Source organism: Corvus brachyrhynchos, unplaced genomic scaffold, assembly GCF_000691975.1.
Source record: "Corvus brachyrhynchos isolate BGI_N302 unplaced genomic scaffold, ASM69197v1 scaffold62, whole genome shotgun sequence".
NCBI lineage: Eukaryota > Metazoa > Chordata > Aves > Passeriformes > Corvidae > Corvus > Corvus brachyrhynchos.
The window spans coordinates 2,206,983-2,232,438 of record NW_008236629.1 but is presented as its reverse complement, the minus strand read 5'-3'; the positions used below and the strand labels follow the sequence as shown (position 1 = coordinate 2,232,438).

General features: G+C 42.1%; 1 long non-coding RNA gene across 1 annotated transcript in view; it reads left to right on the top strand.

Annotated features, from left to right (window-relative positions):
- Window positions 1-23,647, top strand: part of LOC108444787 — a 32,566-nt gene extending 8,919 nt beyond the window's left edge. The window contains exons 2-3 of the long non-coding RNA XR_001859484.1: window positions 14,724-16,443; window positions 23,378-23,647. This is a non-coding gene — a long non-coding RNA (uncharacterized LOC108444787). The remainder of the gene's footprint in view (window positions 1-14,723; window positions 16,444-23,377) is intronic.
- Window positions 23,648-25,456: the final 1,809 nt, after the last annotated feature.

Here is a 25,456-nt window from a genome sequence, read left to right as displayed (position 1 = left end):
AACTCCTTCCAGGTCAATACTATATGTAGTTCTACAGCAGTACAGTTGCTCAAATTAACTGTGTCACTGCAAAACCTCTCTTTTTTGGCAAGAAATAACAGTGTCCAGTGAGAATGGAAACAGGAAGAGAATAGAGTGAGGGGGAAACAGGTATCAGGGCATAGCAGAAAATTATTGCCTTATTTCTCCACAAAACTCATACCTCCAGGTGACACCAAAGCAAGGAAATAAAGATTTAAAGCAGCTGATAAGGAATAAAACAAACTGTCCCAAACATGAAATCAGGAGGTCAAAAGGAAGAAAACTTTGAAAGTAGGGTTTTTTTCTTGTTGAAGGAGCATTGTTGCTACTGCACTCAGCAGAGGTAACACTCATTCTGCAGCTGCAAGCACTGCAGGAGAGGCCATAAACACATTGCATGGGTTTTCTGTCAGACTGTGCTGTCATCTTTGACAAAGCAGGCAGTGCTGAGGCTTTCTGCTAGGACTAAGATCTTCACTCCCAGTCACTGGCTTTTTTGTGCTAATGCACTCTAAGAGAGACACTTAATGAGAGACGAAGGGAAAACAATCATTGTCATGAGAGTACTCACCATGCCCATCTACTGCAACGATGTGACCAGCCTTGCCTGGGTCCCAGGCAGGTGGGTGTCTTGTAGTTTCAAAGCAGTGTGCCCTTTTGAATGATTTCTAATCCCTGTATCTGAGGAAAGCAGGAGATAATGGAGGATGTGCTTATGCTTCTCAGTGATTATCAGAGGGAATTATAATGGAGCATTTTCAAAATTAATTCATTTCCTATATCCAGCATACTTAATTAATCTGGGGAATAAAACTGATTAAGTTTCTCTTCTAGAAATCGTATTCTTTCTTCACCAGAACTTGATCTTGCTTTTACTATTAATATGTGGTTTGGTGAGATAACTGCGACCCAATTTATATGATTTGTTGCAGCATCAATCTTACCTAGTCTATAAGCCAGTTCTGATTCTACAAGGAGTATGTATCTCCAGGATGCAGCAAGTCTTTGTCTAAAGGTAGATGATTCAAAAATTAAAGTTAAAACCATGAATATGTTGATCTGAGTAGCCAAGAGATTCTGATTAACTATCAAAATTGTATTTGCTGCTCTCCTTCTCAAGAGGTCCTCAGGTTTTAACTTGCCCAGGTCTTAAGATAAAGAAAAATTAATCTTGATTGCTGTCTGCATGCTCATTAGAAGTTTCGATTTTCTAAACAAGCCTTATAGATAAGAGAAATAATTTAGATTTTTCTTTAGCGGATTAAAGACTTGATGGAGTAACTCTCTCCCTTTCTTGTATGCACTGGCCTTTCTGATGTGGTGTTGTATAAAAGCATGGGCTGAGGTAGAAGTTAAGATGGGCATAGGCAAAAGAAAAGCAAGAGCTTTAGCAGAGAAACAGAAGAGGTGAGGAATTTATTTAGCAGTAATTGGTGGTGCTATTCCTTTCTAGAGAGTCACTGCCAAGAAGATCCCCTAATTTGCCTCCCCTTGTTCCTCAGCCCTCCTCCTCCGGACACAGAAGACTGCCATCCACGTCCTGTTACTTCTATAACTCATTTATCCACAAATGTGGGCCATGTTCCCTCTTGGTATCCCACTAGCTACAGCACTTGCTTTGGCCACGTGAGCTTTACTGCCTCACCTAGGCTCTGGGAGAATACGCTGAAAGATAACTTTAGCCAACAGATAACCTTGCTCTCAGGAGGCCCTGACAGGCCCCCTGCCCTTCCCAGACATCGGCAGATAGCCACAATGCATTCTCTAGGAGACACCCATGGACTAGTACAGCTAGTAAGGAAGTAGCAGCGGCCTAAATGCAGTGCGAAGTCTGATCTTGCTTCCAGCCAACTATAAATAATTGCAGTCATCTCTATTTCTCTGATTTAATTTCACTTCAACTACAGCAGCACCACCTTTAAGAGTCTGGCTGCCAACCTCATGACAGTGGGTTTTTTCTTTGCAGAAGGACTTGCATTTGCGTCACAAGCGGGAAAGACTCTAAGCTTTTTTTAAGATGAAATATGGTTGGATCCTGAAAAATGTTCCAAAAGTTCCCTAAAGAATCATAACCCAGAAGGTGGGAGGGGTGGGGCAGAGAACACATGATTTCTAAGTTTTTCTCATGATCTTTGAACACCTGGCAGAGCCAGAAGGGGTTTGAGGAGCTTTTGACACTTTAGAGGTCACAGACTTTCATTCAGTCCTTTGTCATCTTTAACTTGGGTCACAAATCGACATTCAAGATGCATGAGGTAAAGAAGGAACACCTTGAATTTTTGAGTTCCTGCCACTGCTAAAGCTGTTCAGTGACTGAAACCCTGACCCTAAAAGCCTGGCCTGACCAGACAGTGCTGTTTGGACAAGGAAAGTCTGCCCAGGTGCTTTTAATTACCAGGAAAGTAGTTTTCCAGAAATAGCTTGCTGGCTGTTTGCCAGATCTATTTCTTCCGACAGGAAAAGCAAAATGTAAACATCCAGCACTTCATAACAGACCACAGAAATCCCTCTCCAACTGGAGCAGGACTCTGGAAAGACTGTGCTATCCTCTTGTCTCCTAACCCTGGGCTACCTCCTAAACAGAATTATCCCACACACCTTAGCAGCTTGCCATGGGGAGATTGCGGGAGTTCCCTCAGGCTGCAGGAGACATTGCAGTGCTGAGGAATCCACTAGGTCTTGGTACAGAAATATTGCTTGGGAGAGCAGATCAAACAGGGAGCTACTGCCATGCAAACGCTTATAAAGCCCTTGGGTACTGCCGAGAGAGACCAGTCCCGCCCAGCTGCCTCTGAGTGGCAAAACTGGGCCCATCTGAAACTGATTGAGAAGGGTGTTCTCATTTAGTCCTGTCTTTGGCATTTATTTCTTCTTCAAACCTACTACTGTGGCTGCTGACAGCTTTTCCTGGACTTCAGAACTTTTTAGTTATGTGGTACTGTGCTTACTGGTGATACAGGTATAGAGGTACCTTATGGTATCTCATATGTTGTAACATCTGCAAAGGCAGCTCTTTAGGGAGTATTTCACTTTCCCTTTCCTTGATCTGTGCCTGGGAATGTCTTACAGGAGGCAGACCCCTGAGAAAAGTATCTCCTGATAACTCTAAGCATATGGGGAGGTAACAAAGTGTATTTTCTGGGTTCCGTCACCTATGCACAACACTCTGGCAGGAAGAAGATGAGACAGAGAATGTTACAGTGAATAAATAGAGCTTCGCTCTTTGCAGTAGCTGCCAGGCAGCTCATGGCTCCAATTCTCCCTTTGCATCCTTGTTCCCTGCCGGCACAGCATCTGTGCTGAGTCTTTCAGCATTCAAAGTTCCCTATTTCTGGAACCTTTAGCCAAACTACATGACAAGAGATACATTCTTATTAGTGCTCTAGTTTCTAGTTTGGCAATTTTTGGAAGACATCCAGAGGACATGTTAAAGGATAAGGAAATGGTGTGGTTTCATTACTCAGATATTCCTCTTAATTCCACTGATGCCTTGGGATTATGAGGAGCAAAGTTTCTTTGCTGGTAAGTGCTACACAAATATGTAGGATAACATTTGCAATAAGGAGATGATGGAGAGAAGGGGAGACACCGATAAGGGAAGTTGTTTAGAGATGGCACAGTAAGTGCTTAAGGAGCTTGCCCAAGGTTGAAGAAAGAGATTGTGTGAGAGCCAGAAACAGAGACAATGTCTGCTGAGTCATAAAACACGAGTTTACTCATCTGCATTTTTTCCCATTGCATAAATACCAAGGAACTCGTCTGCAATGTAACACACACAAGTTGCTTAAATGCAACTGAACTCAGTAAACAGAGGGTGGTTTCATGAGCTTAAAGAAAGGAAGACCTTCATCTTACAGAGGGTGAAAAATAAATTACTTCTTTGCAAGGAAGGCATTGGCTGGGCAGTGTCACTATTGTGCTTGGTTCCAACAGGGAGATGACTCAGAAGTGCTGACACTGATGCTGCTGTTGGTCTCCCTTGCACATCTGACTTCCTTGCTTTGGGCAGTTTTTGCAACTGCACCCATCCTCCACAGGTCTCCAGCCCATTTAAAGTCTCCACAACCATCCCCATTCAGAGTCTCCATAGCCACAGCTGGATCAGGAGGGAGCTGTGTGGAAATACTGCTGTCTGCTACATGTACAATGCCAGGGGAGGCTTCCAGCTCAATGAAGTCCTTGCAATTTACAGTAAAGAGAGGCTGGAAGAGGACGTCAGGAGGGAATTGCATTGCAGAGCACTGCAGCTTGAATTGGGAATTTCTCCTCTAGAGACCAGTTGTGAAAAAAACAAAAAAGGATCATCTTGCTTCCTCTTCACAAGAGGTCACGCAAGGCAGAGAGTTGGTGTCAGCCCCAGCCAGATGAAATTAGCAAGAATTAGCAAAAAATCCAGTGTCTGTAAGTAACCTTTGTAAAAATTAAGACCCTTATATGGCACCAAATAATGCAAAGGAGAGCTTCCCAAAGAGGACTTTGGAAAACATCAGCACAGTGCCATGGGCAAACAAACAGCTAATTCAGTCACTAAAGAGATCTGATGCTTTCTGGGGAGGCTCTGGGAATTGAAGAGGTGGTATGATACAGGGTGGTAAAGAAAGAATCAAAGCCGGAGCAGAGGGTCCCATTGTATAGGAAAAAAGCTCCATTTGGCCAGAGTCTGACTGTCTGCCCTGTCAGCCTCTGATCTGGCAGAGTTCTGTCAGCTCTTTCTTTAACTTGCATTATTTACCCAATTTGTTGAAGACAATGTGGCTGCATCTGGGCTTGAGTATAACACACAAACTAAATGCTCTGCTGCACTGCTGCCTTGAAGTGCTTCCCAAAAACACTAGAATGAGCCTCTCTGGCATTGCCTACACTACAGTTTTGCTAAACATTTCCCACCATGACATCAGCTGTCATGGAGAGACAGCAACAGTGTGGACTCTTGAGCAAAGCAGACTTCGAATTTGCATATTAAAAGTCTGAGTCCATGAGAAAAGATTTTTAGAAGGCTTAAATGTATTAGGAGCTTAGCTAGCATTGATTTGCCCATTCTAGAAAGAAAATCTGTACCTCGGAATACATCTATAAGTTTCTAGAAAAGTTATTTGACTTTCAAAGTAGCACCTGTTCTCATCTCCAGCGGGACTTGCACATGTCCAGAACTTATGAAAAAGCAAAATATTCCTCTGTAGGAGGCCAAACCTAAACATTTATTAACGTAACTTTAAACATCTACATTTTCAAGATGTTGACCTTCCTCTAAAATATTATTTTACTAACCAATTTTTCTCATTATCTAAAAGTTGTTCATGCAGTGCTGTTTAATAAGTTGGGTGTGAAATAGGTCACACCAAAATTGTGAAATTAGGTGAATTCACACCCAATAGGTGGAGTGTGAAAATGAAGACTATGTTAAAACAAACTTAAAAAAAAAAATTATTGAAAATTTTGGTCTGTTTGGGTGGTTCCTGCAATTTGTCTTTTTGTAAAACAGCTTCTTGCCTGAGGAAAAATTTAAATGCTCTTAGTTTTTGAATATTGTCCAATGAAAATTTCTGAAGGTTATTTTTTTCCATTTGAGAACAGAAACATGTCTGCTCCATGGTCCCCTGCCCACAGCTGTTAAAAGATATGTAAAAGCACAGAAAGGAGCCCAACCCAAAACAGTAGTTATTAAACTTCCCCCTTCCTCTTATTTTGCAATAACAGTTCAGAAACATGCACAGTTAACTTTTCATCATGAAAACTATTCTCATCTAAGTTGCTAATACACCCATGGAACTGATAAGCTAAGAATATTTCCTGTTTTTTTATTATTTCCACTATTTATTTCCATGCCAAGCAGAAGCGTGTTCTCTACCCACTTTGAAATTCATACTCAAAGATGCATTACCTGTAGAAAGGCAGACTTTAGGAGGTTATTTTTCTTCTTTATTTTTGTTCTAGCTAATGCTTTGCTGGTTATAGAAAGATGTTCAAGAATCTGATCACCCAGAGTGCTCTGAAAGAACTTTTAATAGTAACAACCAAGGCTAATAGGCCAAGGCAGCGCATAAACAAGGAATTTCTTCTTTTAACGTCAGGATCCCTGAACAAAGGGATCTCCTGATCTTCTGAACTGTAATGCAGAGCACTCAGCTTTCTGTATGTTGCCTGCAAAAGTTGCTCTAACTTCCTGACAGGAAAATGATGCCAGACTAACTTCATGAATCACCTAAAAATGGTTTGAGCTCTTGTGAAAACTGGAAATTACATGGCTATTCTTAATACTCTTATAAATATTACTAATATTCTCTTTTAATAGGCTGCTAAGAAAATTCTGTATTATCTTCCTCTGGTAGCTTTTACTGAAGCAGCATTCTGCAGGTCCTTACTACATAAGCAGACTTCTTACTCCAACACACTTTGGTAGTGGCAGGAAGAGGATTTGGAGCACAGACACCCACAACACTTGTCACAGGACCCTGAGAGGACTTCTGTGAGTGGGAGCTCTGTTTCTGCTCAACTCTGCTGCTCTTCAGTCTCATGAGCATTGCTGGTGTTGGCCTTGCTCGAGTGAACTGTCCCCCAGATGACTCCCTGCATTTGAGCACGAAGCCACCCAGCCTTGCCATCCCAGCGACCGTAGTGTGCCACCTCAGGGCTGTGTTACTTGGGATTTGACCAGTTTGGTAGGACTGGCCACACCGGGTCTCAACCAAGTGAATAAGTGACAGCTCCGCTACTGTGGCAGGTGCTTGTGTTCTGCAGGAAGTGAGGCCTGAGAGATGACATCAAATCTCCTGTTAGTCTGATATCCTCTAAATGACAATGACCAGTAGCAGCAGCCTCGGGAAGAAAAGGAGAAGAGAATAACTCCATGCTAAGCATGTAGTAATGGTTTCCCAGAGTCTTGCCAGCAGGTTTTCTGCAGCATCCAGTCTGCAGCTCAGGGTGCTAGGATGTGAAAATACAGGAGTTTGTAGTGCATCTACATGGTTAGATCCTGGCACTGACACTTTTCTGTGTGAAAGAACACAATTCGAGAAGAAGCAAAATACAGATGTTTCTTTCTTCAAAAGTTAAATCAGGCTGTTAAATACCAGAATCATTTAATGTAAGCCTGGGGGATTTTATGGAAAAAGGAACTAAAGAGCAAGAAAGAGGAAACTTACCAGCCTGCCCTGAACTCATATTCCCTTGTCTGCACCCCACCCATTTGACACTGTTGAGCTGAACTGGTATCAATAACATGATAAACTGCAAACTGGGTGAGGTTATGCCAGTAGTACAGGCAGTCATCCCTTCTTAGCAAAACCATTTTCAGAGGAACAAGAGGAAGGACTAGGAAGACCTTTATAAAGTGCACAAGTATATCAGTGCTTTTATGGCTTGGTTACTGGAAGCCCTACACATGTTTCAGTTGATAAGGCAATCACAAGGTTTTCATTCTCATCTGAATAAGAATATTTAATCTTTGCAGCATAAAGTCCCATGTGCTAAATTAAATTTCCTGCCAGCTCAGCAAACAGTTTTGCTACTTTGAACTGCATTGTGCATGATTTCCTTTCATCACAGGATGCATTCTGTCTTGAGCATCAACAGCCAAGAGGGAAAAGCCCAGTCTGCTCCAGCACAAGCATCAGCATGCTGTGGTATTCAGAACAACCATGCACCAGCAAGCAGCTGGGTGGGATGCAGATGACCAAGCAGAGGCACCTGTAATGGGGACGAGTGTGTCTGAACGAGGCACTGCAGGCTACTTTAACTGTCCACGGACATAAAAGGCTACTTGGTGGCACAGTGCAGCCTATCTGATGGAAGTGCCTGGTCAGACACCATCCTAAAAGTGCCTCTTTCTCTGCATTGGTTTTCAAGGATGTGTGGAAAATTAGCTCAGGTGTAGACAGCCACATTGCAAATCTCTGTGATCAGGAGGGAAGAATCTGACTTCCAGTTTCCCCCCATTTCTAGGTAATAAAAGCCTTTGCCACAGTAGATTTGGGGAGGCTTCTCTAGGTTGCCTCCTGCAGCTCACTCATCTATGAGTATGTTTCAGAATGCTTCATGCTTATAGGCTAAATTTTGCCATTTCATTCCTGAGTTACCTGAAAACCTAAAACAGAGAAAAATGGTCATATTTTTCTTCCAAGGGAAGAGAAGGAAGAGGGGGAGAAATTATGGCATTATAGCAAAAGCAGAGGTGGTTTTTTCACATCATATACCCTCAACAAATTTAAAACATTGCATCTTGATAAAGTTCACCAAATGTCTGTGCTGATTTTGTAACAAAGTTTTATCTGGTTTAATTCTTGGTTAAACTTTGCTTATTTGCATTTTTGCTATGTAAGAGTGGGTGACAGTTGTGATTACAAAGACTTTCAACAAACAGAATGGATGCTACAGTACAAAGCAAAAGGGAGACTGGGGTCTCCCGTTGTTAGGGAACAGAAATTCAGTTGCCTTTTGGTTAACTCCATCCACAGCTCAGCCCCTTCCCAGCTTTTCTTGCATCATTTGGAGTTCATAGCATTTTAGAGATTTGCTGACACAAGTTCAAAAGTACAGGAATTTTGGCTATTAAAATCAAACTCAAAAATACACTTTTCTTTGTTCAACCACTGAAATTGACAGGAAGATGAGTTTGACATACAAATCTCAATTCCTCAGTATCTCAAAGCCTAGCCTTACTTGACCAGAGTAACTGAACATATCTGAAGAGAAAAAGCTTCATCTGCTATAAGAAGGAATTAAATGTGTATAAACAGACACTAGGTTTTGGCAGGCTATTCTCTTTCCCAATCCTCAGTATTTCCCCAATTACTATACAGCCCAGTCATTCTACATAAGTTGTTTTTATTAACACTGTAAGAGGCCATCTGTCTGCAAACACCCAGTCAAATAATAGAAACCAACAGAAGAATAATCAAATTCAACTACTGACAGATCGAAAAGATTTGTGTGCAGAATAAATATTTACTTTTTCAGGCACTTCAATATAATTCTGGGAGTTTTCCAAGCATTTATCATTTCAGGGTGGCAGGGAACGGTAACAATTCTTTCTCCACCCACTTCAAGAATTTTTACTTTCAATCACCAAAGATGATGCAACACGAGGCCTTTCCAATCTGCATCATGTTGTCACACCCTCAAAATACTGAGCATGCTGTGATTGTTACAAGCTCATAAAAAAAAAAAAACAAACAACCAAACCAGCACATTTTGAACTCCAAAATTTTGACTCTTAGAGGTGTCTCATCCAAAAGATCAGAGTTGCTCCACAAAACTGTGGCTGCAAAAATGGGCTGTTTCTCTGAATGGGTCCTCTGAATCAATGTAGATGGATTTGGTTTAGCAATCAAAACTAAAATACTTGGATTAACTGTACAGTTTCTGTTGAGAACTCTCCCACCACTGTGATTGTTACAAGCTCATAAAAAAAAAAAAAACAAACAACCAAACCAGCACATTTTGAACTCCAAAATTTTGACTCTTAGAGGTGTCTCATCCAAAAGATCAGAGTTGCTCCACAAAACTGTGGCTGCAAAAATGGGCTGTTTCTCTGAATGGGTCCTCTGAATCAATGTAGATGGATTTGGTTTAGCAATCAAAACTAAAATACTTGGATTAACTGTACAGTTTCTGTTGAGAACTCTCCCACCAGGCAGCTTTTCCAACCACTCTGCCCCCAGCCTGCAGGGGGTTGTGACCCGTATGACACAAGTTGCTGTATTTTCTAGCAATGGCCAGCAGGTTGTTCTATGCAGCATCCCCATTCTTCTTCTTCTTCTTCCTTCTTTTCAATGGAAATATTAAATAGGACAAACAATGCTGATTTAATACTGAAGCACTTAAAGGAAGCTTCTTTGCAAATTGGTGTGTTTAAAAAAAAAAAATTAAAATAGTTTCTTCTCCCAGGTAACAAATGATAGGTTGAGAGGAAACGACCTCAAGTTATGCTCGGGAAATATAGATTGGATATTAGGAAAAATTTATTCACCAGAAAGGTTATCAAGCAATGGAACAGGCTACCCAGAGAAATGGTTGAGTCATCATCCCTGGAAGTGTTCAAAAGCATGTGGATGTGGCACTTGGGGACATGGTTTAGTGGTGAACCACAGCTGGGTTTACGATCTTTAAGGTCTTTTCCAACCTTGACAGCCCTGATATTGTGCTGTTATTCCCCTCCATCCAAAGTTTCCTTGGGGACTGAGAGATTGAAAAGACCAACTAGGCAGTTGCAATATGTCTCTGAGCAATGAGCGTAACAAAATGCATGCAAGGGTGGAAGAGAGTGGTTTCCCTTCATGTTCAAGAGTCTAAGAAATGATAGCGATCCAATAGTGTGTAGCTGTTTTCCAGCTGCTCCTCAGCCTCCATGTTTCACCACTGCTCATCCTCATGCCTGAGAGAGAGGAATACCCCCCTACCCGGGGGCAGTTACTGCACTGTGTACAGACAGCTGTACAGCTCTGCACGTCCCACTTTGCCACATGCAGGCTACAGCTCCCAGCCTGTCAGGAGGGCACGTGCTTGTGTCTGGCCCTGATGCTGGAAGGAAAACATCCAGCTATGTTGCAAGCACGCGTGATTGCTCTGTTACCTTGATTTTCACCGACTTGCCTCTGAACTGAATTTGCCTCAGTGGCCATAATGATTCTAACCTGTAATTGTGGGTTTTAAATAAGGTGTCAAAAATGTATCAAAAGCAGCTGAGCACAATGAAAGCCAATTAAATTTGATGATGAAAGATCTAAAGAGTTTTGTGAAAATAGACTAGATTGCCTCTTGAATGATTATCTCTGCTTGAATACAGAGATGCTTTAAATAAAGCTTGGCTTTCTCAGAAAATTTTGCCTTCAAAATAAATTTCTGGTTTTTAAGAAAATGAAATTACAGGAGGGATATCTTTTTATAAGTATCTTACACTGCAGAGTTGTGCTATACTGAGAACAATACCACAGTAACTAAAAAGGTACACATGTAGCAGGTTTGTATAAAAAAATTCCATGAATGTTTGCAATATGGTCTGAAGTACTATCATTACTGCTTAGGGAACAAAAACTTTTCACCAGGGATAACTACAGCTGCCAAAAATCAACTATTATGTAATAGCTGGGGGGGAAAAAAAAGAGTGAAAGGGGGAGAGGAAAAAAACTCCCACTCTCCATCTCCTCATGGTCCCTGGAGTATCTATGCAGACCAGATGTTAGGAGGGAAGGATGTGCTTGTACTGCCTGCTACACAACAAATGATTATGCCTTTTGCAATAGGGTAAGTAGAGAGGTGTCAGAAATGCTGGGGTACTCATTCTCATGGAAAGCAATGGGCAGGATGAACCCCCTGTTCTTAATTGTAGGTCTCACCTTCAGAGGATGAGGGGCCAGCTCCTGTCTGAGATGTTTGGTAAATTAACTCCTCTCTTTTTGTGCCTTGGCCACCTCAATGATGGCTTAAGCCAAATTGCAGCTATGCATTATTTGGAGTCATGTTAAAAATTGACTCATTAATTTTAAAATCACAGCAGTCATGGTAATAGATATTATTTATTATACATTGCTGTACAGTAAGATAGTTGTTATAAAATACATTTGTATCTGCTTTGCAGATAAAAAAAAGTGCATTTGGAAAACAGTTCTCCAATGACAAAAACTCCACTAATAAAACATATTCCACTTCCTGCTTAGGCTATACTGTTCTAAGGCCCTTACCACCCACATAGCTCAGCAGAGTGAAGGCAGTGAACTTCAGAGCTCAGAGAGGGACCAGCAATAAAAAAGGCTCTTCAGCTGTTAATGCCACACACCATTTTGCTGGGCCTGAGAAAAGGATGGACAAGTAGCAGGAGAGTTAATGTCAGGAAATAATAATAACACTAATACTTCACTAATTACTCTTTTCCTCTGCACTCGATCAAAAGTGAGATTAGGAGTGCAACTAACCAAAAAATAAACCCCCAAAAATTTATGTTAAGAATAAGAGGATACATCTGTTTCCTGCCTTAGCCAGATCTGCTCACCCCTGCCATCAGAATAGCTACACTGAGACGTGAAGTTCCGAAGATTAAAGCTGAGGGCCACTATTTTTGCTCAGAAGAGCTCCAGAATATGCGTAAGAGTAGTTTATTTTGTCATCTCTGCCTGTGACAATGCAGAAGTGCTGCCAAACGGGGAAACTCCTAATTGTGAAAAGCTCATTTGAGTGAATGCAAGTAAGAGATTAAGGATTAAATACCTGTCCCAAAAGAGTTCTTTATGCCATTTCTGGAAGTCAAAAAGATGAGCTTGCCATGGATTTCAGTAAGCACAGCGCTGACATTTGGCTTTAGAAGGATTTTGCCAGTTTGTCCAATGTGTCTCAGCTCCTATAGTGGAAAGTCTTTTCAGAATTTTAGATCTGGAAAAGAGACATTTTGAAAATGGACTCCTTCATTTAATTTTTCATTTACATACTTCCAGTTCTGGCCTGCTGGCAAGATTTCTTAAAAGATGAAAATTGCTAGCAAAAACTATCAGAGTGGGAATACCTAGTCACACTGACAACTTATAACCATCTGTCACTGGTTACTCATGAGTGGTTGGAGTCCCCTTTGTGCTGAGCACTTCATGTATGCATAGCAAATGAGAAAGTGCCTGCCCCAAATAGCTCAGAACAGACAGAGCTAAGATTTGCCTAAGACTGCAAGATGTACATGGCAGAACTGGGAAATGAGCCCAGGTTCTCTCATTTCAGATCCAATTCCAATTCATCTTTCTAGATGAAATGGATTGGAACCTGTCCTATGTCTGTATGGAAAAAAGTTCTGCACCACTGACAAATACACACAGGGTTTTGGTAGTCTGTGGCTAAACACAGGAGGATATCCTGATGCTGTGAAGGAAAAGGCTAAATTATTGTTTAAGCTGAATGAAGGTGGAGGCTCTGATACTGCCCATACTGTTCAGAGTGACAGCAGCAGAAATAATCACTTTATTTCACACAGGCTTCTCTCCCTGTGAAGCCTCCTGTCCTAAAGGAAATAACGGTGTGGGTTTTGTCATCCTTTTACCCCCTTCCCTAATATAAACCCCATGACTTTTTGTCATTCTAGCAACTTTTTGTCTTCAAAATGCCTGAACCAGGTTTCTACAAACCAGAAAAATATTTGCAATCATTTTTAGTTGTCTTGTTTGGGTTTTAGTGGGTTTTTCATCCGATATCTGAGAATCTGATTGGACAGAGCTCTGAGTGGGGAGGAAGAAAGGGAGAAAAGATCCCTGCTCAAATAAACAGCCTGTTCCTGCTCCTCTTTGCCCAAAAGATCTGCTAATATCACAGCATCTTTGTTGTAGATCTGCATAACATCTTGAACCATTAATATACAGCACCTGGTGTTACTGCACTCCTAACTCCCACATTCAGTCAGATGGAACAAATCCCAGCCCAGGGATATTCCTGGATTACTGGTATATATGCCCCATCTCTGGCAGTATTCAAGGCCAGGTTGGATGGAGCTCTGAGCTACTTGGTCTAGTGAAAGATGTCTCTGCCCTTAGCAGGGGGGTTGGAATGAGATGGTCTTGAAGGTCCCTTCCAACCCAAACCATTCTATGCTTCCATTGGAGGCTCAGAGCCTGGGAGGTGCAGGAAGTCCAGAGAAGCCATGTGCAGGAGCTGCAGGAATTGGTGCAGCGATTCCTTCTATAGCAGGCAAACAGCAGGAGCTGTCATGTGCCCAAGGAGACATGTCTCTGTTTGTCCTACTGATCTGCAACCAGGTCTGCTTCTCACAGTCATTCCACGCAGGAACAGAGGAGGTCACATCTACTGCTGCAGGCCAGGAGCTGTGGCAGTGACCACGCAGCTGCTTTATGCTGTGTCTGCTTTAACTTTGTATCACCACCGATTCTGGAGCCCAGGCCTTCCTCACACAGAGCTCTTCTGCCCCAGCTTTGCAAGGAATTAGTTTTTGGAACGAAAAGGCTCTTAATTGTAATGTAAATGAAGAACCATGGAAGGTAGTGCCTGGGTTTTTGACAGCATGATTCACAGTGGTTGCTTTCGTCCTTTCAATGGAAGCGATGTAATTAGGGAAAGCACAGTCAGATCGAGTTTGCCTTGCAGGAGGAGACAGAACTACAGTGATGAAGCACATAACAGAGCAGTGGAAAATCAGCCCTCCTCCACAGTTCATGCAGCACTCACAGTGTCAGCTTTGAACTATTCTGCAGTGTATTTTGAATAACACATTACATATATGCCTGGAATAAAACATAGGGACCTTAACACTACATTGATTGGATTTTGTAAGTGGTTAACTCATAAATCCTCTTAATGAAACAAATGCATCCAGGCTGAAGATTGAGGTTGGCTTTAGGATTTTTTTTTTAAGTCACTACTGCCAAATTTTAACTGTAAGAGAAGGTGTTACATGTGCGGTTTCTAAAGTTACTGCTCAGCCTGCAATGAGATTATGGTATTGTTAAAATGAAGGAATTCCTGTTCTGTGGTGTTGGTTTTGGCTGATCCTGTATTGTGAGTTAACTTCATTTGATGTATTTTCTTTAGAACAAATTTCCTTCAATTCATCAGCAGAGGTTCAAGCTGCTCTGCTAAGAGTTTGTGACATTTTTTTGGAAGTAGTTATGAACTCACCAATGCAAAGTTAACAGATTGTCAGGAACACTCCCTTGGGAGTGACGTTTCTAATTTTTCTTTATCCTTTCTCTTTTGTTTATTCTCTTTTCCCTTTCAAGACTATATCTTTCCAGCCCAGAAAAACTGTTGTGTGGAGCTTTTGACACAATCCTAGAGAGCTGCAGAAGAAGCCAGACCAGAGAAGAACATTCTAATTATCCACTAGAATGGAGGCCTTGAGCAACAGATATTCAAGAGCAAACCTTCAGTCTGTTCCTGGCTTTCTCTCAGACTCGTTGGATAATCATAGTCAATTGATTACAGTGGGGTATTTCAGACCCAACCATAAAGACAACCAACAAATAATCAGTGGGGCAGTTGGTGCAGAACCAGCAGGTCACCTGGGGAATTACCTCTCCACAAAAATAGGTTTGTGTTCCTATGCTTCACAAAGGGCAGAAGCAGCCAACACATAGAGTAAAACTGGAATGAGCTCTTTGACAGAGTATTCTGGGTCATGACAAGAGTATGCCATTAATTGTTTAGTCAGGGGAAAGAGGTATGTGATTGTAGGTAACATAGCTAAGTCATCAGTCTTGGTAATTATAGGTAAGAAACCAGTATACTCAGCCAAGCAGTGGAGACAGATGGATTAAAATAATATGATGTCAATGAGAAAAAGAAGTGACAAATTCTTCTGTTTTCAAGCTAAAGAATGCTTGCAATTTATTTTGCTTTGAAGATCTTTGTATTTTGTACAAATGGACCGTTTTGAAAAATTCTAATTGGCTCACTTCATACAAATGCCTGTCCAAGTCTCTTCAAATCCTTTGAGAAAGGCAGAGGAGACTAGCAAGATGAAAAAAACAATGGAAACAGTTAATGAATGACCTTGTCTTATAGTCCTGTTCAAACATACACTTTCCTTAACAAGTGCAGTAAACTGCAACTTTGAATTGGATACGGAAAGAAATATCCCCCCTGAAAAGTAAGATTTAGCTTCGCCATGAAAGCTGTTCTCTTTAATGTGGCAACAACAGGAATACAAGAGCTTCACATTCCCCTTTTATATGTTTAACCTTTGACAAAAAGGTTAAACACTTTCCTCACAACTGACTCACATCAGGAAACACAAGAACTCCACTCTCCAGATGAAGCCTGGCTAGCTGAAAATGCAATGTCAGCATCCAAGTGCATTAAGACAAGGATTCCTTGTGCAGCTCCTAGTACTGCTACAGGGGCAGGAAGTGGGTCTTTTACAGACAGGAGGGAGATGAAATGGTGCCGGGAACAATAAGGAAGTTCAGGGTGGAGGGAGAATTAGTTCCAATTACAAACATCTCACTGAGATCTATTTTAAACACGTTGATATATTAAAACCCCCCTAGCAACACAGCAGGAAAGTTTACAAAACATTAAATGGAATACCTATGAAAGCTTTCCGTGTTTTCCATTCTTTGTCTTATAGATATTTTAGGGCTGGATTCTCATCTGGTGTCAATGTGCCTAATTCCCTTCACTTGGCTGATGAATGTAAGCTCAAGTTTGGCTGGATGTGTTGGTTTGTTCATTGGAAGACTGGTGGCTAAGCTCCTCAACTGTAGCAGCTCCAAAGTCAATCAATTCTGCAAGTACCTAATACATCAAAAATTCAGGATGGGGGACCAGATAGGGCCATTGATTCTTAGTTCCCCAGCTGGCTAGAGATGTCCAACAGGATAAATCCAGGCCCTGTCAGGTGGGACAGAGTTGCCTATGGAGTGCTGAAGAATGAATGCTGGAGGAAATGAGGAAGTGCTGAGCAGGGACCCAGGATAAAGCACAAAGAAATGATCAGAGGTGAGTCCATGGGTGACTCCTCACCTTATCTTAATATTTGTAGGGGCCACCTACACAGGTAAGAGTGTACCTGCACACCCAGCATAGTGCAAACCCAGGACTGCAGTCCCTCTACATGGAGCATGATGGGGAATGGGAAAAGAAGAGAAATTGTTAGGAACATGGCAGTCAGCACCTGGAAGCAAGGTCTACCTGCATCCACGGACAGACCATGGCTGGTATGACAGCCAGACAACAGAGATCCTGGAAAGGTCTTGGTGGGGGTAGATGGTGCTCCTGCCCTCCCCCATACTCTGTGAGGGAAAGTGGAATGTGAAGAACCAAGCACTGTTTTCAGGAGCAGATCCTCTCTGAGGTGACCCCTGAGCTTGCCATCTGCCCCAACTTAATCTCTCTCCTCTAGCCCTCACTGCTCTGTTCAACCTTCTTCCTTCTATATCTTGGTCTGACTCATTCTTCCCTGGCAGAGGAAAATCCACTAGAAATAGTCATAGTGCTCCAGGACTTTTTGCTCTGCCAGGCTTCCTAGCTGCTGCACCTTTCCGTGCTGCTCAGCCAACCCCACTGTCCTGCTCACCCTTCTCCTGACATCATATGGCCTCATGCAACCTGTGCTTTTGGTGGCAACAGCATGCAGGGGAACATTTCTCCTGCCTGAAGCCTGCATTTTAGGGTAGAAGGGTGAGCTGGCACCCCTTCTTGGCCTAGGACAGAAAAGCTCTTGCAAACCACAGCACAATGTAAGGAGCTTAGGAAACGGTCGTGGCCAAGTTCCTGGTTCCCTTCTGCACAGTGAGGCAATTGTGAAACTCTGTAGCTCAGCAAAGCATGGGATGGTGTCCCAGTGTTGTCCAAAAGTACTCCCTCCAAGACAATATGCAGAGAGGATGTGAGGAAGAGGCCATTCCAGGACTCCCTTGACTCAGAAGGAACAGAATTGCTTGTCACAGCAGCACAGACCCCTTCAGCCAAGTTGGTGTGGATGCAGGATTCACAGCATATTAGGGCACGGAAATGGAGTCTTCTCTGGACTGAATCCACAAGGAGGTGATGCTAAACCATGAAATAAAATTATATAATAAAATCAGATCTCTAGGTGTCATCTGCCCAGCATATCTAGAGATTACAATGCTGTCCTGAAGGTCTATCTCCTGCAGCCCTCATTATATGTGCAAAACAGCAAAGGATAAATCCTAGGTTCCGAACCTTGTGGGACTTCTCACTTTAAGGGAAGCAGAAACTGGCTCTTGATAAGTGATTCAATGTTTTGCTAAACACCAAAGCCATATAAATGAAAAGGAACTCTTCAGCATTTGAAGAGTATTCAAAAAAGAGAAATTTTCTTGGGCACTGGGATGAAGAGGTGAACAGGTATTGCCGGTACACCGATCTGCAGCACCCGTTGCATTGCATAGTGCTGACAGGGGACACAGCCACCACCTCGGTGTCCCCCAGCAGACCCACCCTGCAGTACCCTACAGGGTTACACTGGCTTTACAAATGGCACTGTGGTGGCAACCACCATATTCCAAAATCGTCACATACCCAGGCTCCAGCGTTTTGGTATCAGCTGTGCCCATCCTGCCCCTCTCACAAGGAGCGTTTTGAGCCAAATATTTTACAGGAAGCCCATAGCATCTGCCACCGAAATTGTCATAGTAACGCTGCGTTTCCTGCAGCTTGGTATACGATGCAGCAGGCACCAGGTGGCGATATCATTACAAGATTAGCTGCGACGTTACAAAATCATGTTGTAGTAGAAGTGTTAAAACTGTTTCCTAGACACTGTCATATATCATTATTGATCCAAAATGAAAATTTTATCACTCTCTAGCAACTGCCTGATTTGTCACGCACTGACTTCCTGATCCTCTGCAACAGGATGGGTTTGACCTTTAAAAGACCAAAAGGGAGCTTACGTCGGTGTGGGATAACTGACAGCTGTCAGCAGGCAGTACCCTACAGGGTTACACTGGCTTTACAAATGGCACTGTGGTGGCAACCACCATATTCCAAAATCGTCACATACCCAGGCTCCAGCGTTTTGGTATCAGCTGTGCCCATCCTGCCCCTCTCACAAGGAGCGTTTTGAGCCAAATATTTTACAGGAAGCCCATAGCATCTGCCACAGAAATTGTCATAGTAACGCTGCGTTTCCTGCAGCTTGGTATACGATGCAGCAGGCACCAGGCGGCGATATCATTACAAGATTAGCTGCGACGTTACAAAATCATGTTGTAGTAGAAGTGTTAAAACTGTTTCCTAGACACTGTCATATATCATTATTGATCCAAAATGAAAATTTTATCACTCTCTAGCAACTGCCTGATTTGTCACGCACTGACTTCCTGATCCTCTGCAACAGGATGGGTTTGACCTTTAAAAGACCAAAAGGGAGCTTACGTCGGTGTGGGATAACTGACAGCTGTGAGCAGGAATTTCTGAGACAGATTCTGAGTGGGTTTGCTCGTGGTTTTGTGTGCACACGCACATGTGTGTTTCAAAGAGTCAGAATAACTTGTGAATGGGCAGAATGAACTCCTGCCCTGCTCGTGGAAATGGCAGGCACTGTGCACCACCGTACTTTGCAACAATTCTCTGCTGGGAGAGAAAGGGGGGGAAAGGAGTGGGTAGAACAGTCATGTAAGGGCTGACTCAGTGAACAAATGCTCACTTAGTGGAACAAGCAGAAGAAAGTAATAAGACAGTAAGGAACATCCCAGCTTGCTGGCTGGAATAGCTGGCACCAAGCACTCAGACCTGCAGCGCTAATGGGCTCTCCAAGTCAGGATCAGGAGCAAACAGACCTCTGGCCTGTTTCTCCTCTCATCAGGAGCAGCAGATTAAAGTCAGCAGAGCTATTCTGACATACATTCCCATATCTGGTTGCCAGATGGGAAATAAGTAACACATTTTTAAGAGTGAGAGTGACTAACTATTGGAACAGACTAGCAGGGGAAGCAGCAGATTCTCTTGTTTCTGAGCCCAAACTGGATGCCTGCTTTGTGCAGGCTGTGTTTTAGGGAGACACACAAAGCTCATTGTGAAGACAGCAGCCTAAGATCTGTGATTAGAGAACATACTATTTAATCTGGCTCTTAATTCTATTAATCTGTAACAGAGTCTATAAGAGGAGAACTGGGCCCTGCATTATTGTTTCCCAAGTGGGTGTGTGGACCAAGCTTCTGGTGTATTTGCAATGCAGAATTCAAAGTTCAATTTTTTCATAACTCATCTACTGGTGTAATCATGTAATTTGAAATTCATATTAGCTCATCTAAAGTGGTTATAATAGAAGTTAATTATCTTCCTGTTTTTTGGAATTAGTACCTTTGCTCTGATTTTGGATAAGCAGGATAAAGCTTAATTTACAGGCAAAATCAGTGACCCCAACTCTTCTGTTTTATTCTTGCATTTCTGCTGGTTAATCCCACTTACGATTCCAGCCAAATTTCAGGAGATGGACAAAAATTGTTGAGGTAGGATTTTCCTCTCTCTGCAATAAAGTACAATTTTGAAAGTTCAAAATATATAATAGCAGTCTCAAAGATCCCTTTGCACATCAGCTCTTCCAGATGGCAAAGCCTGTGAGGTAGTTAAAAAACATTTCTTATCAAAAAGACATATCATTCTCTCCAAACAATTAATACAGTTTCAAAATGTTTGTCTTTGTGTCCTCACATGCATGAACTGTGGTACAAGAATATCCAATGAAGATGGGTCCATGCTACTGTAAATAGAAACTGGCAAAATTGATTCAAGAAATTTCATCAGCTGAGTTTTGTAAAAAGTTCCAGACGAACCAGCTTTTGATAAATGATCTAAATTGCACCTACACTTTCATTTCCTTTTCACAACAATGAACATGCCACCAGCCATAACGTTTTGCGCTGGCTCAATTAATCCTGACGGTCTGGTGCATGGAAGAGGTGAGATACAATGTCTCTAAACTGTGACATTTTATTCTTGGTGTTTCATTATTATTCATTCAGTGTTCATTGCAAGGCATCTCATCTTGATTAATGCAGTGAATATTCATGTGGATTTCCCTTTACTTCAATTAAAACTGTGTTATAATTCACAACTGGCATAACTAATTGAAGTAATGCTTTCTTTTTCAACCACATAATCTATTCATTACAAAAGTATGTAATAGTCTTATTGTCTGCTCATTAGGAAGTTTCATGAAAAGAATCGACCAGAACTCTGTTTCTTGAAATAAAAGAGATGAAAAGCTTATTTTCTTCTGCCATTTAAATATATAGATGGATGTGAATATTTGTGAATTTCCCATTCACACACGTGCCCATCTCCATCTCCAAGCATCACTGCAGATAAAAAAAGGAACTATTCTGTTCAGAAAGCAGCGGCCCAGAGCAGTCCCAAGATACCTTACTGAACTATATGCAAGAGAGCACAGCACTTTGTGTCTGTCCATCCACAAGCTCCATTTCCAGCCACCGTGCCATTCTGCCCCCCATGTAAAACAGCTGAAGCTATTTGAGATCTCAGCTGCCTTCTACCTTTAGAGCTCAGCATAAAAGACACCTTCTGTACTGCTCTCAGGCAGACAAGGCTGAATCCCCAAAGGACTGACTGCACTAGAGCAGGCCAAAACACTTCTCTCTGCCACCACAGGACCCAGCCTGACAGTACTGGTGTTCAGAAAAAGCTGACTCCTTCCAAAACCTCAGCTTTGAGTCCCAAGTTCGTTTTTCAAATTTTGAGCTCAGACAAAGATCCACGTAATTGATGTCATTCAGGGATTAAGTCATGTGCTATGGTCAATACGGTGAATGAGCCCCTGGTTTTGGTCCCTATTTTACAAAGTGCTGCAGAAAGTGGACTCTTCTGTTCTCAGAATTTCTACTCCTGCCTGCACATTTGCACTCTTGGGTCACTGCCCCTTTTCTTGAACAGTGTGGTTTTAACACTAAACCAAACTAAGCACTTCCTCACAGTACTCTTCTAGTTTTACCATCTCCGTTCTTTACATTGAACAGGATTTAAAAATTTGTTCCAAACCCATTTTTGTCACACTCTTGCACTGCACCAAAGTTAAAAGGTACATTTTCTGGGGTAGGCAGATACTCATTCTCTTTTCAGTTACTGGTGTGTTTTGTAAAGCACAAACAACAGACAGCTATTTCAGCAGAGCCCAGATTAAGCTGTGTTTTCCTGGAAAAATATATTACCAAGCAGTCACAAACACAGCTGTTTGGTTTTTGTTTTGGGTCAGGTGGTAGGAGATCTGAAATTAATTCAATCTCCGAGATTCAAATCCTGAATGAACATAAATAATATGAAAATCTACCACTTGGGAAATTATAGTATATGTTCATTTTTCACTGCCTCTCTTTTAGGAACCAATTCTACTTGCTATTACACCAATGTAAATTCACAGCAATAGCACTGGTGGTGATGTTGCACTGAAGTATAGCCTTGTATATCAAATTAGGGGATGGTCCTCCATCTAAAGCAGAAAGGCATTGTATGAAAAATGCTGATTACTTATTAACAGTGGAGTGCTGCAGGGTCACTACCAGCTGAGCTAATATGTATTTTCAAGTTCCTGAGGATCACTTACTAACAAAGCTTTTAAATACATTTTAAGATACAAATTTAAAAAATGGAAATCCTGAAGAAAGCATGTGTTGGTTTTTAGCATTTCTCCCCACTACTCTGAGAAATTTCTTCAAAATCCAGGAGAATGAGCTAGTCAGCTGTGTGATCTTTTGGACAAACCTCTGGCCCGAGGACCCCAGCAGCCAGACCCTACTGCCGCCCTGCCATGACCTCTCCTAACCTCACTCTCTGATCTCTCCATCCTGCCTCCTGTGCCTTGCTTAAACTTCAAGCCAGGAAAGTACCACTCTTTGGGGCAGTCTTGAAAATAAATCTCACAAGGGACTGAATGAAGCCTGTGTCAAAACACTTGGCTGGGGCTGGTGGGTGTACACTTTTGGGCCACAGTCTGTTTGGCCAGGGCTGGCCTCCAGGAGCCATGGCCAAGCTTTAGCTGTGCTGGCAGAGCCCCTTGCAGATACCTGTCCTACAAGGACTAAAGGAGTTTCCCTGAAAGCATTGCTACATCAGGGTGCCTTCCTCCCCATGCCTCCAGCCAAACACTGTACTATAAACCTGCCCTCAATTCATCCGCATCTTCCCATGAACACAACAGCAATCACTTACAGCTTTTCCCCACTGATGTAATAGAGAGAAGCTGGGCTCAGAGCCCTAAGCAGGACTACAATGGACCCCAGTATCACCAGGCAAAGGCGTGTGTGGTGGGACAGTAGCACAGCTAATGCAGAGCCACCCTCTCCAGTGCAGCGGCAGCTGCTCCACTTGGGACTCAAATCTGAAATCTTTGCAGTGCTGCTCTTTAACTAACAAATCAATCCCTCATACGGATCGAGGTGTTAATTAAAGAGGTTCCTTTATGGTCCAAAAATCTCATTTCAACATGCAAATCCTTCTCCTTGTTCTCTGTTCCCCTTCCACCTTGTCCTATCTTCACACCTTTGGCTCCTTATCTGAAATTGGCACCTAAGTTATTCTCTGTGAGGATGTAAGGGGGTCTTTCTCCTTCTGTACTATTTTTTTTTCCTTTTTGGAACTGCCCTTGCCATTTTGCAGAAAGTTCCCAACTCCAAAAGAACAGTGCATAACTGCTGTGGGTGTTATGTGAACGGAAATTACATGGTTTGGATTTTTACTTGAGAATTCCAGAAGGAGGCAAAATGTTGCAAATAACCTTCATAAATCATTTGAAACAAAGCTGAGGAAATGCCATCATGATTTCGCTCTCAATATCTAAAAAAGAAGTTCACAGTGTTCTATGACTCCTGTTAAGTAAGTATGTTTGCTTAAGATGTAATTGCAAAAGTACTGTGTTACTGTTTACATTTTCCATTTTGTATCTCCTGTCCAGGCACAGCTCACTGCTGGCAGCTCTTAATTTGTACTCTGCAGTACTTCATCATCCAAAAAACAGTCCCTCTGGGGCTATGGAATAAATGGCTGGAGCGAGATAGGTACGAACCAAAACGTCTGGGGAAGGCTGGAGCGAAAAGCTGGTGACATCTATGGAGCTGTGGAGTTACTGCAGTTTCCTTTGCCCTCCCCTTTCCTCAGTCATTCGGGATAGGAAACAACCCTTTACTCGGCGTGGGATTCCACACTTAAAACACCGGTCTGCTTATCTGTTGTCCTGTACTGCCTCACACATTTATTTACGTCCATGCAAAATCCTGCATAAGCAGATTAATGTTTTTTAAGGCATGCTCTTTTCAGATGGACAGCCAGACAGCAAAGAACCTGGCTTGTTTAGTCCAAGTCAGTGATGAGTATTGACTGGGGAGGAGATACATTCTCTACTGTAAACCACCAGTTTTAGTAACCAACTTCAAGGAAACAAAGTAAATTTTACCAATCAGAGATGTAGTTTCAGGACAGCAGCAGATATCTTGTTACATCATCCTTTGACACCCAAAGAGAGGCTGAAATGAGATTTGAAAACAAAAACAACACTTAGAGCACAACAGTAAAGTTTAGGAGTTTCTGATCATTCCCCTTACTGATCTGCCACTAGGCTTAAAGGTGGGATAGTGGATGAGCTGCTTTTGAGCTGTTTTGTGAGCATATGCAGTTATAAAATCCTCTCTTTCATCATTGGTTTTATATGAGGAAAATAGTTGTCTACAGTCAAGTCTGTTTACTTGCATTTCTCCCAAGTAAATTTTATGCTGTTCAATAAAAGCTCACCTGTCTTCATAAAAAGACAAATTTTACATATTTACTTTGTAAAAGCAATAACAGCACATCTCACATTAATTTCAAGGTGTTAGAAATAATTTATTTACCTTCTTACACCTATTTTTACTTCCGTATTTATTGCTTAGCTGCCCCAGGAGGGTTTGGGTTCCAATACATCTATTTAGTGAGAAATGGCCTCAGTCTGGGTGCTCTGATACAAGACAGAGAGAAAAACTATTATCATCCTTTTTTCTTACTAGAAGGAACTGAGGGACATGGTAATTTGCTCATACACTCCAAAGGTCTACGTCAGAGATGGAATTTTAATTTGGATCTCTTGAGTCTCTTGCAGTGCCATTTCTAGTGTCTCAGTGCAAGCAGACTTGCATTTCTGTCACATTTCTGAAGGCAGAGGGCCTCACACAGACTTCCTTCAGCTTCCATATATGACTGCAATGCCTCTGAGAGTTGCTCTGAGTGACAGGAGGCGCTTTCTTTCCCTGCTGGCAAGATAAGTGTGTTTATTATTTTTTCAACCTGCATTTTGGAAGGTTACTTATGCAGGCTTAGAAGTTCACATGTGACTTTTCCGTGCCAGTACTCAAGAGTCATGGTCCCTGCTGCTGAATATTTGCACTGCTCTTTTGATCCACAGCTTTGAAAAGAGATCTATCAGAGAAGAGGGGGAACTGCCACAGCTGTCTTTTCTATAAGTATTTATTTATGCTTATAAAACCAGATGGGAAAGGTGCCCATCCTGTGTTCTAGGCACTCCTGATGATTATTTAAAAGCACAGTATAACAGGAAGATAAAACCAGTAGACCTACACAGTAGTAGCCTTTGCTTAGAGCCTACATCAAAACTGAGAGAGTAATACAAAAGAAATAGAATATCCAGACCTCTGGGGTGAAAAAAACCCCATGCATCAAGAAGCAGTCATGTTTCTAAACACCCTAGAATTTTCCAACTTCTCCAATCACAACAGATTTTGGAATTCTTCAAAAATATATGGGAGAAGTACCCAGGTCAAGCAGTCTGACCAAAACAGAGCAGGTCCCAAGAACATCCAGAATGTCGTCTACCTATGCAAATTAAAACAAACAAACAAACAAAAACCCCACCAAAACAAACAAACCACATACTAACATTACTTGATAACTGAAGAGCTTCTCAAAATTTCTGAAGTAATCTGCTCATCGCTGGTCACACGTATCAATAACTCCACATAAAAATCCCCCACTGGCTCTCTCTTGA